At 40.3% G+C, this 12889-nt stretch overlaps 1 protein-coding gene across 1 annotated transcript in view; it reads left to right on the plus strand.

The window, feature by feature from the left end:
- Positions 1-12889, plus strand: part of SLC35F5 (solute carrier family 35 member F5) — a 1937586-nt gene that overhangs the window by 203306 nt on the left and 1721391 nt on the right. The gene's annotated exons all lie outside the window — the stretch shown is intronic.

Genomic DNA, 12889 nt, shown 5'->3' on the forward strand with positions numbered 1-12889 from the left:
CTTCTAATTTACTGGTGTGTGTTTATAAAGGTACTACATGTAAAGCTCTTCATCAGGAACTCTGAAATTACACAATTGAAAAGTAGGCATTCAGAGAGCGGATAGAAAACTTCTTGTTTTATTGCAGCTTTCCATCAGGGATCGTGAATGGAGCAATTTACAATAAATTTGTATGAATGTAAGACTGACAGATTTAGCTCTGCCGGCAAGTATGTTTTGAAAGATGTACTGTTTTCCATCCAGTAACATTCATTAGGATTTGTTTGAGATGCAGCTTGGAACTTGTAAAGTGAAGAAAGGGTTTGTAAGAAAATAAGAGTACTGGGGTATTCCACTAAGTTGTGATGTAGTCATTCTTCTTTTGGATAACTGCAGTATTGCAACGAAAGGTTATAGAGGGCATGTGTTTGTATCATTCTGTTCTGCTTTTCAGATTCAGGTTCATATTTAAATTTAGTTAGTTTAGTTCCTCATTTATGGGGTCTATTTGTATAAAGAGTCAGACCCTCCTCCTCAACTGGAGTACTTTTTTTTTATTCTCCAAACAAATGGGCCCCATCTCTGGTTGACTGAGATTCAAGAAATCTATAATAGGAGTAGCTGGAAAACTTGCAGTCTAAAAGTAGTTTCTGAATACTTAAGTGATGTGACAAGTCATAACAAACGTAAGACCATTACATTCTTTCCTATCTATTTTTCTCTTCCCCGTACCTGACATTTTTTTTTTATTTTTATGTGGAGCAAAATTGGGAAGAACTTTGTGAATCTTAGTACGTTTTATTCTTTATTCTTAATTGGTACTGCATTAAAAGGTTAAAGAGGATTCGAGAAGAGAGCAGTATGGACACAGTTGTATAAAGTAAGAATGGTAGGATCAGTGGTCTTGGGTAATTGCTGAAGGACAGTTAGATTATTGGCTTTTCATTTTAGAATAGGACTCTAGTTACACGGACAGCCATGACTAATTGTATAAACAGTATATTTTTTTTTAGAGTTGCACCTAGGTTTTATTTGTGTGTAAGTGCTAATGCATTTGGTAAATAGTTGACCATAAGTCTAATGATTAAGGCTGTTGTGAGGCTTCTGGGGAATAGTGTTGGGGATTTAAGTAATTTTGAGTAAGAACTTCAGTGCTTTGATGCCTGCTGTGCTGGGATAAATGGTGTGTGTTTAATCTGAAATAATTGCTTGAAATTAATGACTGTGAAGGATTACACATACAGAAATAGCACAAATATGGGTATGGTGAAGACTGGTATTGGAAGATTTAGGTGGGTCAAGGAGTAATTTTTATGAAAGTCACTACAGATGTTTATAAAGAGAAATGCTTTGATAGCAAAAAGGAATTCCAAGATGATGGGATGTAAACCTTCCTAAACACTGAGCAGACTAAAATATCAGTTCTGCCTTCGAGGTGGAAAAAGATTGAATTTAAGAAGTCACAGGAGGAGGTATAGGACTAAAATAGAATATAATTCTAGAGTATTTTATAAATTCTAAACTGATCTGGAATAGATGGAAATGGGTTGGCCATGCATACTGGACTTCTCCAAACCTACATGCCTCTGTTAATAGGAACAGAGAACAAAGTACCTGGAAAAAATGTGTATACACTTTAAAGCTGTGCACCCATCTCTTCTGTTAATTCTGCAAGTTAAAATATTATCTGGTTTAATTTCTCCATCTCCGTCATGAATTATTACTTAAGACCTAGGCAAGCGTACGCTTAGAAAACAAACCATGTTTACATTTACAAACAGTATATATATCACACATTTTCTTTTATACAGTTCTTATCGATCCAGCATTACATAAATTGAGCATTTCTTGCCTTACCTTAAACCTCACTCCTCCTCCAAAAAATTATTCTGCATGTATTGTTCCTACAGTTTCCATTTTTTCTATGTAATTTGCTCCTACCCTTTTCTAAATATCGCTCTTTCAGTTTTTTTCTCTCTGTTACAGTATTCACTACTTAAATATATTTGGGTTAGACTTTGATTTCCATTTTCTGGTAATTGTTTTTTTTGCCATGACCAGAATTAAACTTAACAATGCCTTACTGTGTCTAGGCAATTCAGATCCTGTGTCTCCGCTCAAAAAAAAGCCCTTATTTACACCTATTTTCTCACCCAGTATTTCTGAAAGAGCACTCTGTAGGAAATTTTTAAAATTTGCCACCTCATTACACTCCCAAAATGTAGGTTCCAAGTTACCTCTTTCTTCCCCATCACACCTCCAGTATTTTGCATCCAGCTGAAGAAAAATTGTTTGAAGTCTGCTTGGGGTATAAAATACTTATGCAAAACACTCCAATGAAAAATGAAAACCAGTCCAGGCCACCAGTAATAAAACGTAGAAGCTTTAATTCGCAATGAAATCCACAACAATGATGAGCGCTTTCGTCTCCTTACAAGACTTCATCAGATAAAATTCACTTGTGCTGCCCTTGTTATTTATAACAATCCTAATAATTACCAATAAAGTCTAAATGAAATCTTTAAAGACCCAGGGTCCGTTTTCTTCCTATGTGATTGTTACAATACAGGTTTTTTGTATAGATCTATGTGACAAAAATGTAAAAAAACTGTAAAAAATACTTGTACTAACAGATGAGAATATCCTTTACTCTTCCAATTTCTAAAAAGTGTGCGCTAGTGTAACAAATAAATTCACACCTTCATAAATTTAGCTGCTAATACAGGCTTTATGCTCACATACTCATTTAAACCGGGAAAAATAGTAGCCCTTAATCTCAGTTGCCATTTTAGTTCCATGTTTAATAGTACATTTTTCAAATCTCCACCTCTGTTGTTACATTTAACCATATCTAAAATGGCAAACTTACAGCCTTTGAAGGACTGACATGAAACTGAATGTTTGAATAATGCATTAGTGTCTTTGCCTTTTTTGATATCATATAAATATTCCCGTATTCTTTCTTTAAATGCTCTTTCAGTTTTCCCTATATAGAATGCTTTGCATTCTATACAGACTGCCATATATACTAGCATCTTACTATTACAATTACCCTTACAAAATTTTATCATGCTGTTTAATCCATTGTTTAATTTGCTACTATTTTTCCCGGTTTAAATGAGTATGTGAGCATAAAGCCTGTATTAGCAGCTAAATTTATGAAGGTGTGAATTTATTTGTTACACTAGCGCACACTTTTTAGAAATTGGAAGAGTAAAGGATATTATCAACTGTTAGTACAAGTATTTTTTACAGTTTTTTTACATTTTTGTCGCATAGATCTATACAAAAAACCTGTATTGTAACAATCACATGGGAAGAAAACGGACCCTGGGTCTTTAAAGATTTAATTTAGACTTTATTGGTAATTATTAGGATTGTTATAAATAACAAGGGCAGCACAAGTGAATTTTATCTGATGAAGTCTTGTAAGGAGACGAAAGCGCTCATCATTGTTGTGGATTTCATTGTGGATGAAAGCTTCTACGTTTTATTACTGGTGGCCTGGACTGGTTTTCATTTTTCATTGGAGTGGTTTTTCATGATATTATTCTTTTGTCTTTTTACTTATGCAAAACACTTGCAGGCTAAAATCTTAAACTGTATAGACTTTGTTGTTTGGGAACATATATCCTCCCATTGTTTCCTTTTGAATTGCTTATCAAGTCTCATCTCAACCTTTTCTAACCTCTTCTGATTTGATTCCTATAGTTTATCATGTGTGTCACTTTATATGCCCCTATTTTAAGAGCAGCGTCTGTTCAAGATTCATCTAAAACTCTACCAGAGCAAGTGTTTCACTTAGGATATCGCTATTCCTTTCTCTTTGCCTATAGTCTGACATCAAGCCTGCACTCCACAAGTCTTCTTTGCCTCTCTCTATTCTGTTACCTTTCCCTATCTAGTTATTTGCTCCCAATACCTTAGTGCCTAGGCAAACCTCTCTTGCCTATTGTCTGTCACCCTAATTGCAATCATCCCTATCTGCATAATCTCCTTTCTCCAATCTTGTGTTGACTTGGTTCTTAAATACTTTCTGCTGATGAATATAATATTCTGTATGGCTGCTGCTGTTCTTGTGGATCTGCATCCAAAATCAGTCTCCTTAATTCTTAAATCCCCTCCCCCCACTCCGTCATTCATTTCCACTTTGAATTGTAGCTTTCTCCTTGTGTTTTTGTATATAAGCCTTGACAGAGTAGCTCTAAAATATCCCCTCAAATCAAGTAATCCTAAACCACCTTGTTCTTTTGGAAGGATTAATTTATCCCACTTGACCCTTGCCCTCTTCTCCTCCCAGATAAAATCATTCACCTTTTTATTAATTACTGTCTACAACTACTTTTCTGGTTGATAAATATGCATGACCTATATATAAAACTAAGACACATTTTCACTACTTTTGTCTTGCTGTCCATATCCATGGAAAAGTTTCCAATTTCTCAGTTTTTGTATTATATTCTTAGTCTCTTCCCCCATAGCCTTTGCTACCATAACCAAATCTTTTAGCCCTACTCCAAAGTACTTCATTTTATCATGTCCCATAAATATTGCTGAACCAATTCATTTGTGGATACATAGTTTACAGCTATAGCCTTTGTTTTCATCAATTTTATATCCTGAAAAAAAAACTTGAAACTGTGTCAGAATGAGATACCATTTTCTGGTTTGATCAGGTACAAAAATGTCATCTGTCCCTTATTTCCTTTATCAATGGCTATAAACAGAAGCATAGCTGGTTCAGTTGAAACAGTCTGCTTATTACACTTAGATCAAGCAGAAAGCTATACACATAGGATGCACCATTGTCTCCCACTAGAGAAACTCTCCTGGTTAGAACTACAACAGCTCCTATCTTATAATCCATTAACAATGGTTCATAAGCTACTATACCAGCCCGAGAAAATACCAGCTCCCCCTAACATACTACTACCTTAATCCAACAAATACTTAACTTGACAAAAAAATCATTGTTAAAGGTAACCAAGCCTATAAACACTGCAGGAGACTCTCTATGTTCCTGTCCCATAGCAAAACTCTGGAATAGACTTCCTCACTCTTAGATGAACTACCAACCCTCTTCACTTAAATTTTTTTTATCAAATTCATGGCTTTGCTCATGCAATAGTCCATGTTAACTGAAAGCACCGAGAACTATTTCTCCTCTAGTCTAAAACTGTCACCTTGACCATCCACTTGTATTACCCACACACAAGTTCCCTCACCTACCTGTTATTTTACTTTCCTTTAACTTTCTTATCACTTAACTGCTACTATCACATACTAAATCTCTTAACAAATAGTTCTATCCCTTCACCCTTGCATAACCCAAGACTTATTGTTTTCCTTTATTTATCATTCTTTTCTCTTTCCTTCATTACCGCAGATTAGAAATTGACTTTGAAATATTCAAAGATTCCTATTGCTGACTGTAAACTATAATTTATAATATGTAACCCCTTACTATTTCATCCTATGTCTGTCTTCAGTATTGTCTCAATGCCATCTAAACTGTGCTATCTCTGTCTGCATTTAACATTGTATAATTACTTCAAATTATAATATCTGTCTTGTTTTCGTATTGTATACTTAATGTCATTGTAGCTGTTTATGAGCACTGTATTGTTTCCATGCAGAGCTTTTCTCCCCAGGCCTCTGCTGAAAATGGGTAACCGCCCAGTCGGACTTAGTAAAAAAACTAACAAGGATGTTCTTTCTACTGGCACACCAGTCAGGTGGCCAGATGCACGATACCCAGCCATCCAAGTCCCATTTCTGTGCACTGCCCCCAACTCTCCTTCAGATTATTTTATTAATAAGTAAATGTTTTCTTTTAAACTGTAGCGAACAGTTGCTACAGTTTGTACCCTGCCTGCACAGAGCTCTGTGGTGCTCATGTTTTAGTTTAAGTAAATAAACAAACGAGCAAAAAAAACTGTAGCAGACTGTTTGCTACAATGTAGCAAAACAGTTGCTATAGTTTAGAAGCACAACTATGCTCATGTTATACTGTAAATACAGTATTGCATTAAAGAGAAATTGGGAGCTGCTGATCACGTCTCCAACACTTGGTGCCTTTCACCCCACCCCAACTATGCTACAAGATCTAAATATAAAGTTAATAACAAAGGGGAAGAGGATATCCCTGCCTGGTTGCTCTGTTCAGATGGAACACATCAGAAAGCAGCCCTCCCACTTTAATTTTTGTTTCCTATCCATCATGGGGGATATTCCTTTTGCCAAAAATTAGTTCACTTGCTCAGAACCTTGGAAGGAATAGAGGAAGGTGGGGGATAGGCTCTAAGGGCTGTACTACTGAGTCCTTCTGGGCGATGTTCTTCATCTCACATTGCTACAGTGACTAAGAATAGAAGAATTACACTGGGCTGAGATGAGAGATGCAGTTGGAGGCTTGTACCTCTCTGTTGTTTTTTATAGCCTAAGTGTAATGGGGTGTATATATATATATATATATATATATATATATATATATATATATATATATATATATATATATATATTTAACTTCTTTCTTCATTGCCAAAGAATAAATAATGTTGGCCCATAATAGTTTGGTAGTAATGAATTAAACTATAGGCTGGATGGTAAGTAATTGGAGCAAAAGTACTAAAATGGAAGCCAGAACCATTGCATAGAGAGGTAAAGCCCTAACTATGACCCACATGACACTTGTTTGATTAGCGTTCTGGCATCTGAGGTGCTGGCAGGGAGGGATGGGCATGACTGTTCCACTGTGGACAGAGTGTTTGTTTAGCTTCCCCCTGAAAGGTGGCATGGTCCATAGAGAGGAGTGCGCCTTGTGTGGTATACACAAATGTAATGGAGGGGAGATGGTGGAAAATGAAGGTAAGTCATTAAATAAAAAATCATCCTAGCAGAAGTGGTTGCAAAAGACTTGTTCCTTCCAGTATGCCCTTAAAACTCCTTTGAGGGTGGAAGAAGGAGCTGGTTGACTCTTTTATGGATAGAGGCATTGGGATGGCTGGAAAGTATGAAATGAAGAGGATGAGGGAGTACTAAAATTGAAGTTGTAGGCCTGATCTCAGAACAAATGCAACAAATTAAAGCATTCAGGACAGAGACCTGCACTGTAGAGAAGTTAGTTTACTGGAAATGTAAAGCAAAAAAGAATTGGTGATGGGGAAAGATTGTCTTTACTTTTTTTTTGTTTTTTCCTTCCTATGTTTTAACTAAATCACAGTTAATGTGCAACTTACATTTATATATATATAAAAAAAAAGCAGACTGTAGTGACCCTTTCATGATTTACTTGCAGTGTACATATATGGTTATTTTTAAACATTATCATTCTGATCTAAATCTTCATTCATTCCTTACTGATGGGTGTCTGTTCCATACTCGGAACCGAGTCGGCCTTATAACAAGCTCATGCCAGTCAAAAAAAAAAAACTCTCAAGCTAAGCTTACCAATAGTGCCATTCTCCCTTTTACCTCCGATCTCGTTTGCCACATAGATATCAAGACGTGTCAAGCCAGCTCTCAGCAAAGTGATTTAGAATTCTTTCATTATTAATACCCTTTTACAGTTTTTTCTTCTCAATCTATAATTTTTTCTTTTAGTATTAGTCGCTAGAGTTTCTACACTTGTTTGAGTGCCTCTTTCCCTTTTCTTTTTCTTACCAATTTTGGTACTCGTAGTGACATCGCTGGTACAGGCCTTCCCTTCCTCTCTTTTTTTCCTACTCTCTGAGGTAACTCTTGATACCATTGTTGATATCCCGTTCCCTTTTTCTTCTATTTCTCTTTCCCTCTGGATATACCCTTCTATCTGTCCAGTTCTGTATCATTTAAAAAACAAACAAAAAAAACCTCCCTTTTCAGATCTTTCTGTTTTTTCGATAGTTGGCGTGTGTTTAACTTACTGCTACACTACGTAGGATAGTCCTTATTCCGCTATGTCTGAAAAGAAGGGAACAACAAGATTTAAACAATGTAACCATTGTGGTCGTAAAATCCCAAACTCGGACACCCATCTTTCGTGCGTTTACTCTCTGGGTGTTCCGCACTTATCTGTACAACTGCCATGTGAAATTTGTAAAGGATTTAGCTCCTGCACTTTAAATGAGAGGAAAGATAAGTTAGCCCTCAAAGGTCTTCTATAACCTCCTTTGTCGGAAGCTATTACTGTGTTGCAGGGCTCACCCCTTCCTAAGAAGGAACATAAACAAAGGAGCCATTCTGTTCCTTCTTCCCCTCACGGTACTGATACAAAGTCTTCAAAACTGAAAAATCCCAAAATTGGCACCAACAACCTCTGCACCAGGGCCTCAACCTCCTTCCATGGTGCAGTCCTCTGTTCCAGGACCTCATCTATCCAGCTCACTACCGTCCTTGGTAACATTGTCTTAGGCACCAGCCACAGTACCGATAATGACCACTGTACCGCCCATGTCTTGCTTCAGCTGTGATCCCCCCTTTCGGCACCAAAAATAGTACTCCCAACACCGGTCACTCCTCCCCCATACATCTTACTGGTCTTGAGACCATGGTGTCAAAAGGAGAAACAGTTCCTCTGACCAGATATTCCCCCCACAGCAGATCGGTTTTTGGGCAACAATGCAGCTCTTTCTTGGAACGGCCTGACCGTCCTTCGGGGATATCAACCCATTCCTCCAGGAGCCTCTCGGAATTTGACGTGGTGAGACTTGTGGATCAGCTTCTGGCGGCTACAGGAATCACAACCCCTTCCAAATTCTCCCTCCCACCTGGAGCAGAGGTTTTTTCTCCACGGACTCCTACATGTACTCCTCCTTCGACCTCCTTGCAGGTATCAAAGACCCTGACACAAATGCTTGTACCGGTTCCAGCGTCTTAGGTGCCACTGATAGACCTCACTGTGTCTCCAGAGCCGACCCTTTGGCCATCGACCAATTTGGAGCTGAGCCATCCTCGGGATCGTAACTGGGCTGTCGGCACCATGACCCCTAGTATGGCATTTATTTTTTCTGTGACTCCATCCACTATGGTTCCCGTAGTCTTGGCAGCACCAAGTCCACTTGGGGCTCCTTCCCTGGGATTGGACTTGTAGGAGTGGGGTGTGACTCTGCTTCCGAGGTTGTCCTCTGTTCTGGGCTCCCATCCCTCTTCAGGCAGGCCAGCTTTCCGGGTGATGGGAGAGGGCCCTTGCCTCCATAGCCACACAGATTGTTCCCTTGGCATTGGAGAACCATGTATATCTCCCCTCTGAACTGCAGCTGACAGACCACCACATTGGGATGTCAAGCACAGGTGCCTCAAGACACCCTACTGCAAGGCATCCTCTCTTCAGAGTCCTCGTCAGATGTCACCACTGAGGAGGTACCTCACAAGAGATTGTGCAAGAGGAAGCATGTGGACTCCCCCGAAGAGTCCCTCACTGAAGATACGGACTACGATGAAGGAGGGGTCCTCACGGTCGCCCCCTGAGGAGGTCTCCTGCGTATGTGTGCATAATGCATATATCCTTTGGAGATGTACTGGAAATTTTAAAAAAGCGGAGAGACTGGAAGCCCACCACTCCCTCCTCTTGAGGAGTCCGTATTCTTGCAGGCTTTTCGTGTTCAACCCTCTACTTCTTGGGTGACCCCACCTGCAGACAAAACTAGTCCTGCTCGTCATGCAGTGCACATGGAAGAGTCCTGATACTGTTTAACCAATCCCTCAGAGACCAGACAAAATGTTGTCCTCGCCGGAAGGAAGTCCACATTGGTCCAAAGGCCTACTGGTAGATGCTATGGTGGTGGCGGCAGCCACTAAGAAAAAGCTCGCCTAAGAGAGCCCCACTGTCCATCCTCTAAACGGGGAGTCTCGGGCGATGGACAGGTTAGGGAAGTGAGTGTTTGCCTCATCGACCTTTGCTATTCAATCATTTAATTACTTGGCACACTTTACCAGGCTCCAGAGAGATCTAATTTCCGTATCTAGACTATTGGCTCCTTACCGCCTCCACCAAGCATCTACTGGTTGCAGCCCTACACTACACCCTAAACCTAGCAAATTCCTTAGGGAGTCGGTTACCTTCTCAGATTTTGGAATTCATAGGGGCAACTTTCGATACTCAGTCTTGCCTAGTCTTCCTCCCTCCTCACAAATTGGAAAGATTGACATCCCAATTCGGGCGATATTCTCCCGAGACAAAGTTTCAGCTTGGGCAGTCCTTCAACTACTCAGATCAATGGCAGCATCAATAACAATAGTTCCACCGACAAGACTACAAATGAGATTACTGCAGTGGCTTCTACTAGTGCAGTGGTCCCCTTTGATTCATCCATTGTCCTTCCAGATCCGCTTAACGAATCAATGGAAACAAGATTTACTTTGGATGAAACCAGACAAAGCTTTGTGGAGTTGTCCTTTCTCCCCCTCCCAGCCCAAGGCCATAGTGACCACGGACGCTTCACTGACTGGGCGAGGAGCACTTCCAGAAAGACTGTGCAAGGTACTTCTGCATATCAGTGTCCTAGAACTGAGGGCAGTGCTTCTAGCATTGCAAGCATTCCATCCTGCCCTCCAGTCAGGGACAGTTGCTATCCAGTCTGACAACATGTCCGTGGTCTGGTATATCAACAAACAAGGGGGAACCAAGTCCTACCCGTTGTGTAGAGAGGCCATGAGAATTTGGCAATGAGTGATAGCTTCCAACCACTTTCTAATGCACACATTCCCAGGGATTCCAGTGTGATCCCAGACAAACTGAGCAGATGCATTCTCCTGCCTCACGAGTGGTCCCTCAATCCAACCATAGCGGCGAAGATTTTCGACCGCTGGGTCCAGCCTTGCTGTGACCTCTTCACTTCACCAACGAACCACAAATGCAGCAGCTACTTTGCCCTAATCCCCCTACAGGGGGAGTACCCGAGGGACGCTCTAATTTCCCTTCCCTTAAACCTCACTTGGCCCACGAGACTTCTTTGTGTTCCCTCCCCTTCCACTGATTCCACATTTTATAAAAAGGCCCTCCAGTTGAAAAGCAGAGTAATCCTCATTGCACCGTATTAACCCCGACAAGTTTAGTTTCCCTTTCTTTGGCCTCACCTAGTGCATCAACCATGGACTCTGGATTCAACTCCTGAATTACTGTCGCACCCGCAGAGGTTGCTACATCCAAACATTTAGAGACTCAAGCTGACAGCTTGGTTTCTCCACTTCAGGTAATTGCCAGGCAGAACAACCTCTCCTTCCCTGTAAGTAACAGTCTTCTGGCTTCACACACATCATCCATCAGGAAAATTCATCTTAGCAAGTGGAAGAGATTCCTTATTAGGTCTAGATAGAAAGAACTAGATCCCTGCTCAGCTCCAGTTAGTGCTGTCCTGCGTTTTGTCAAGCCTTCTTCATTCGGGAGCGGCAGTCTCTACTATTCGAGTACATCTGGCTGCTATCTCAAATTTCCACAATGGATTCCAAGACTCATCCTTAATTTCCCATCGCCTCTGTAAAACTTTTTTGAAAGGGATTTCAGAAGTCAGGCCACCCTTCAAAGAACCAGTCAAACCTTGGAGTTTGACATTAGTTCTGCAATCCTTAACTCAATCTCTCTTTGTACCTGCTTGGTAGCCATCACCTCAGCAAGACGAATATCCGAACTTAAAGCCTTGTGCATAAAACGCCCTTACATGGCCTTTCATAAGGACAGAGTATCACTCTGGACTAATCCTTCCTTTCTGCCTAACGTTATTTTGGAATTGACTGTTAATCAAACAATTGATCTGCTAGTCTTCTTTCCAAATTTCTCAAATAAAGGAGAAATACTGCCTTTATTTACTGGATGTACATAGACAATTATGATTATACCTAGACTGAACTAAATCACTATGGAAATCCAACCAGTTATTTGTATCCCTCTCTGGGCCAAATTTGGGAAATTCTGTTTCTAAGGTAACTTTATCTAAATGGTTGAGAATGTATATGCTTTACCTACCAACATAACAAAATTCCTGTACCGAGTAAGGTCAAAGCACACTCAACCAGATCAGTGGCGACTTCTGTTGCCATTCATTCAAGGGCTTCCATGGATTATATCTTTGCAGCTGCAACATAGGCTACTCCTTGTACCTTTATCACTCCTTGCAAATTGGATTCGGTCTCCAGGGAAAGAGCATCCTTTGGTTCAATGGTACTCAGGAACATACTTCCATAGGGCCTCCCAAGGCATAAAGTGTCTGGGGACTCTGTCCCATCAGTAAGGAATGAGTTAAGATTAACAACAGATAAAGTTACTTTCTTAACATAAAGTGCCATCTGTGTTGTTGACCTTCATTCATGACGTCCCACCCTCCTCCTCCCTCTAAATGGCTCTTGGATGTTTGGATTTGGTTCATATCTTGTATTAGGGAACTGGCTCAGAAAAAGCCTCTGCTTTCTTTCTTGGAGGCAAACTCGATCTGAGGTAACAGGGCGAGGGGCACTATAGGTAAGGGTAGCTCGAGAGGTTTTTTGGCTGGCACGAGCTTGTTGGACTCCAGTGTAATGATAGGGCAGTATTCATAATCTCAGCCTATGCCCCACAGCAGAATTGTGATAGTGAGAAAAAGAGTGCATTCAGACAGCAGTTGCAGGACCTACTAGATAAAGCAGAACAACATGAATTGGTGTTGATAATGGGTGACTTGAATGCACATACCTGGTCATACAGAGTAGGATATGAGGACTGCCTGGGCCTATATGGGTGGGGCAGCAGGAATAAAGGAGAAAAAGCCATAAACTAACGGAAAAAAACGCAAGTTGGAAAGGGACAGACTAGATTATTTAAATGATGAAGCATACCCCGGTCCACCAAAAGGGCAACAAAGGACTGTTTCTTTCTCCGACAATCAGAATACCGACTGTGGAGATGAAAATGGCCAGGTTTTCACTAATCGGCAGGCCCCTTTGGACCAGCCTGGGGTGC

The sequence above is a fragment of the Protopterus annectens genome, chromosome 6.part0 (genome assembly GCF_019279795.1).
Source record: "Protopterus annectens isolate FY-2018-M chromosome 6.part0, PAN1.0, whole genome shotgun sequence".
Taxonomy (NCBI): domain Eukaryota; kingdom Metazoa; phylum Chordata; order Ceratodontiformes; family Protopteridae; genus Protopterus; species Protopterus annectens.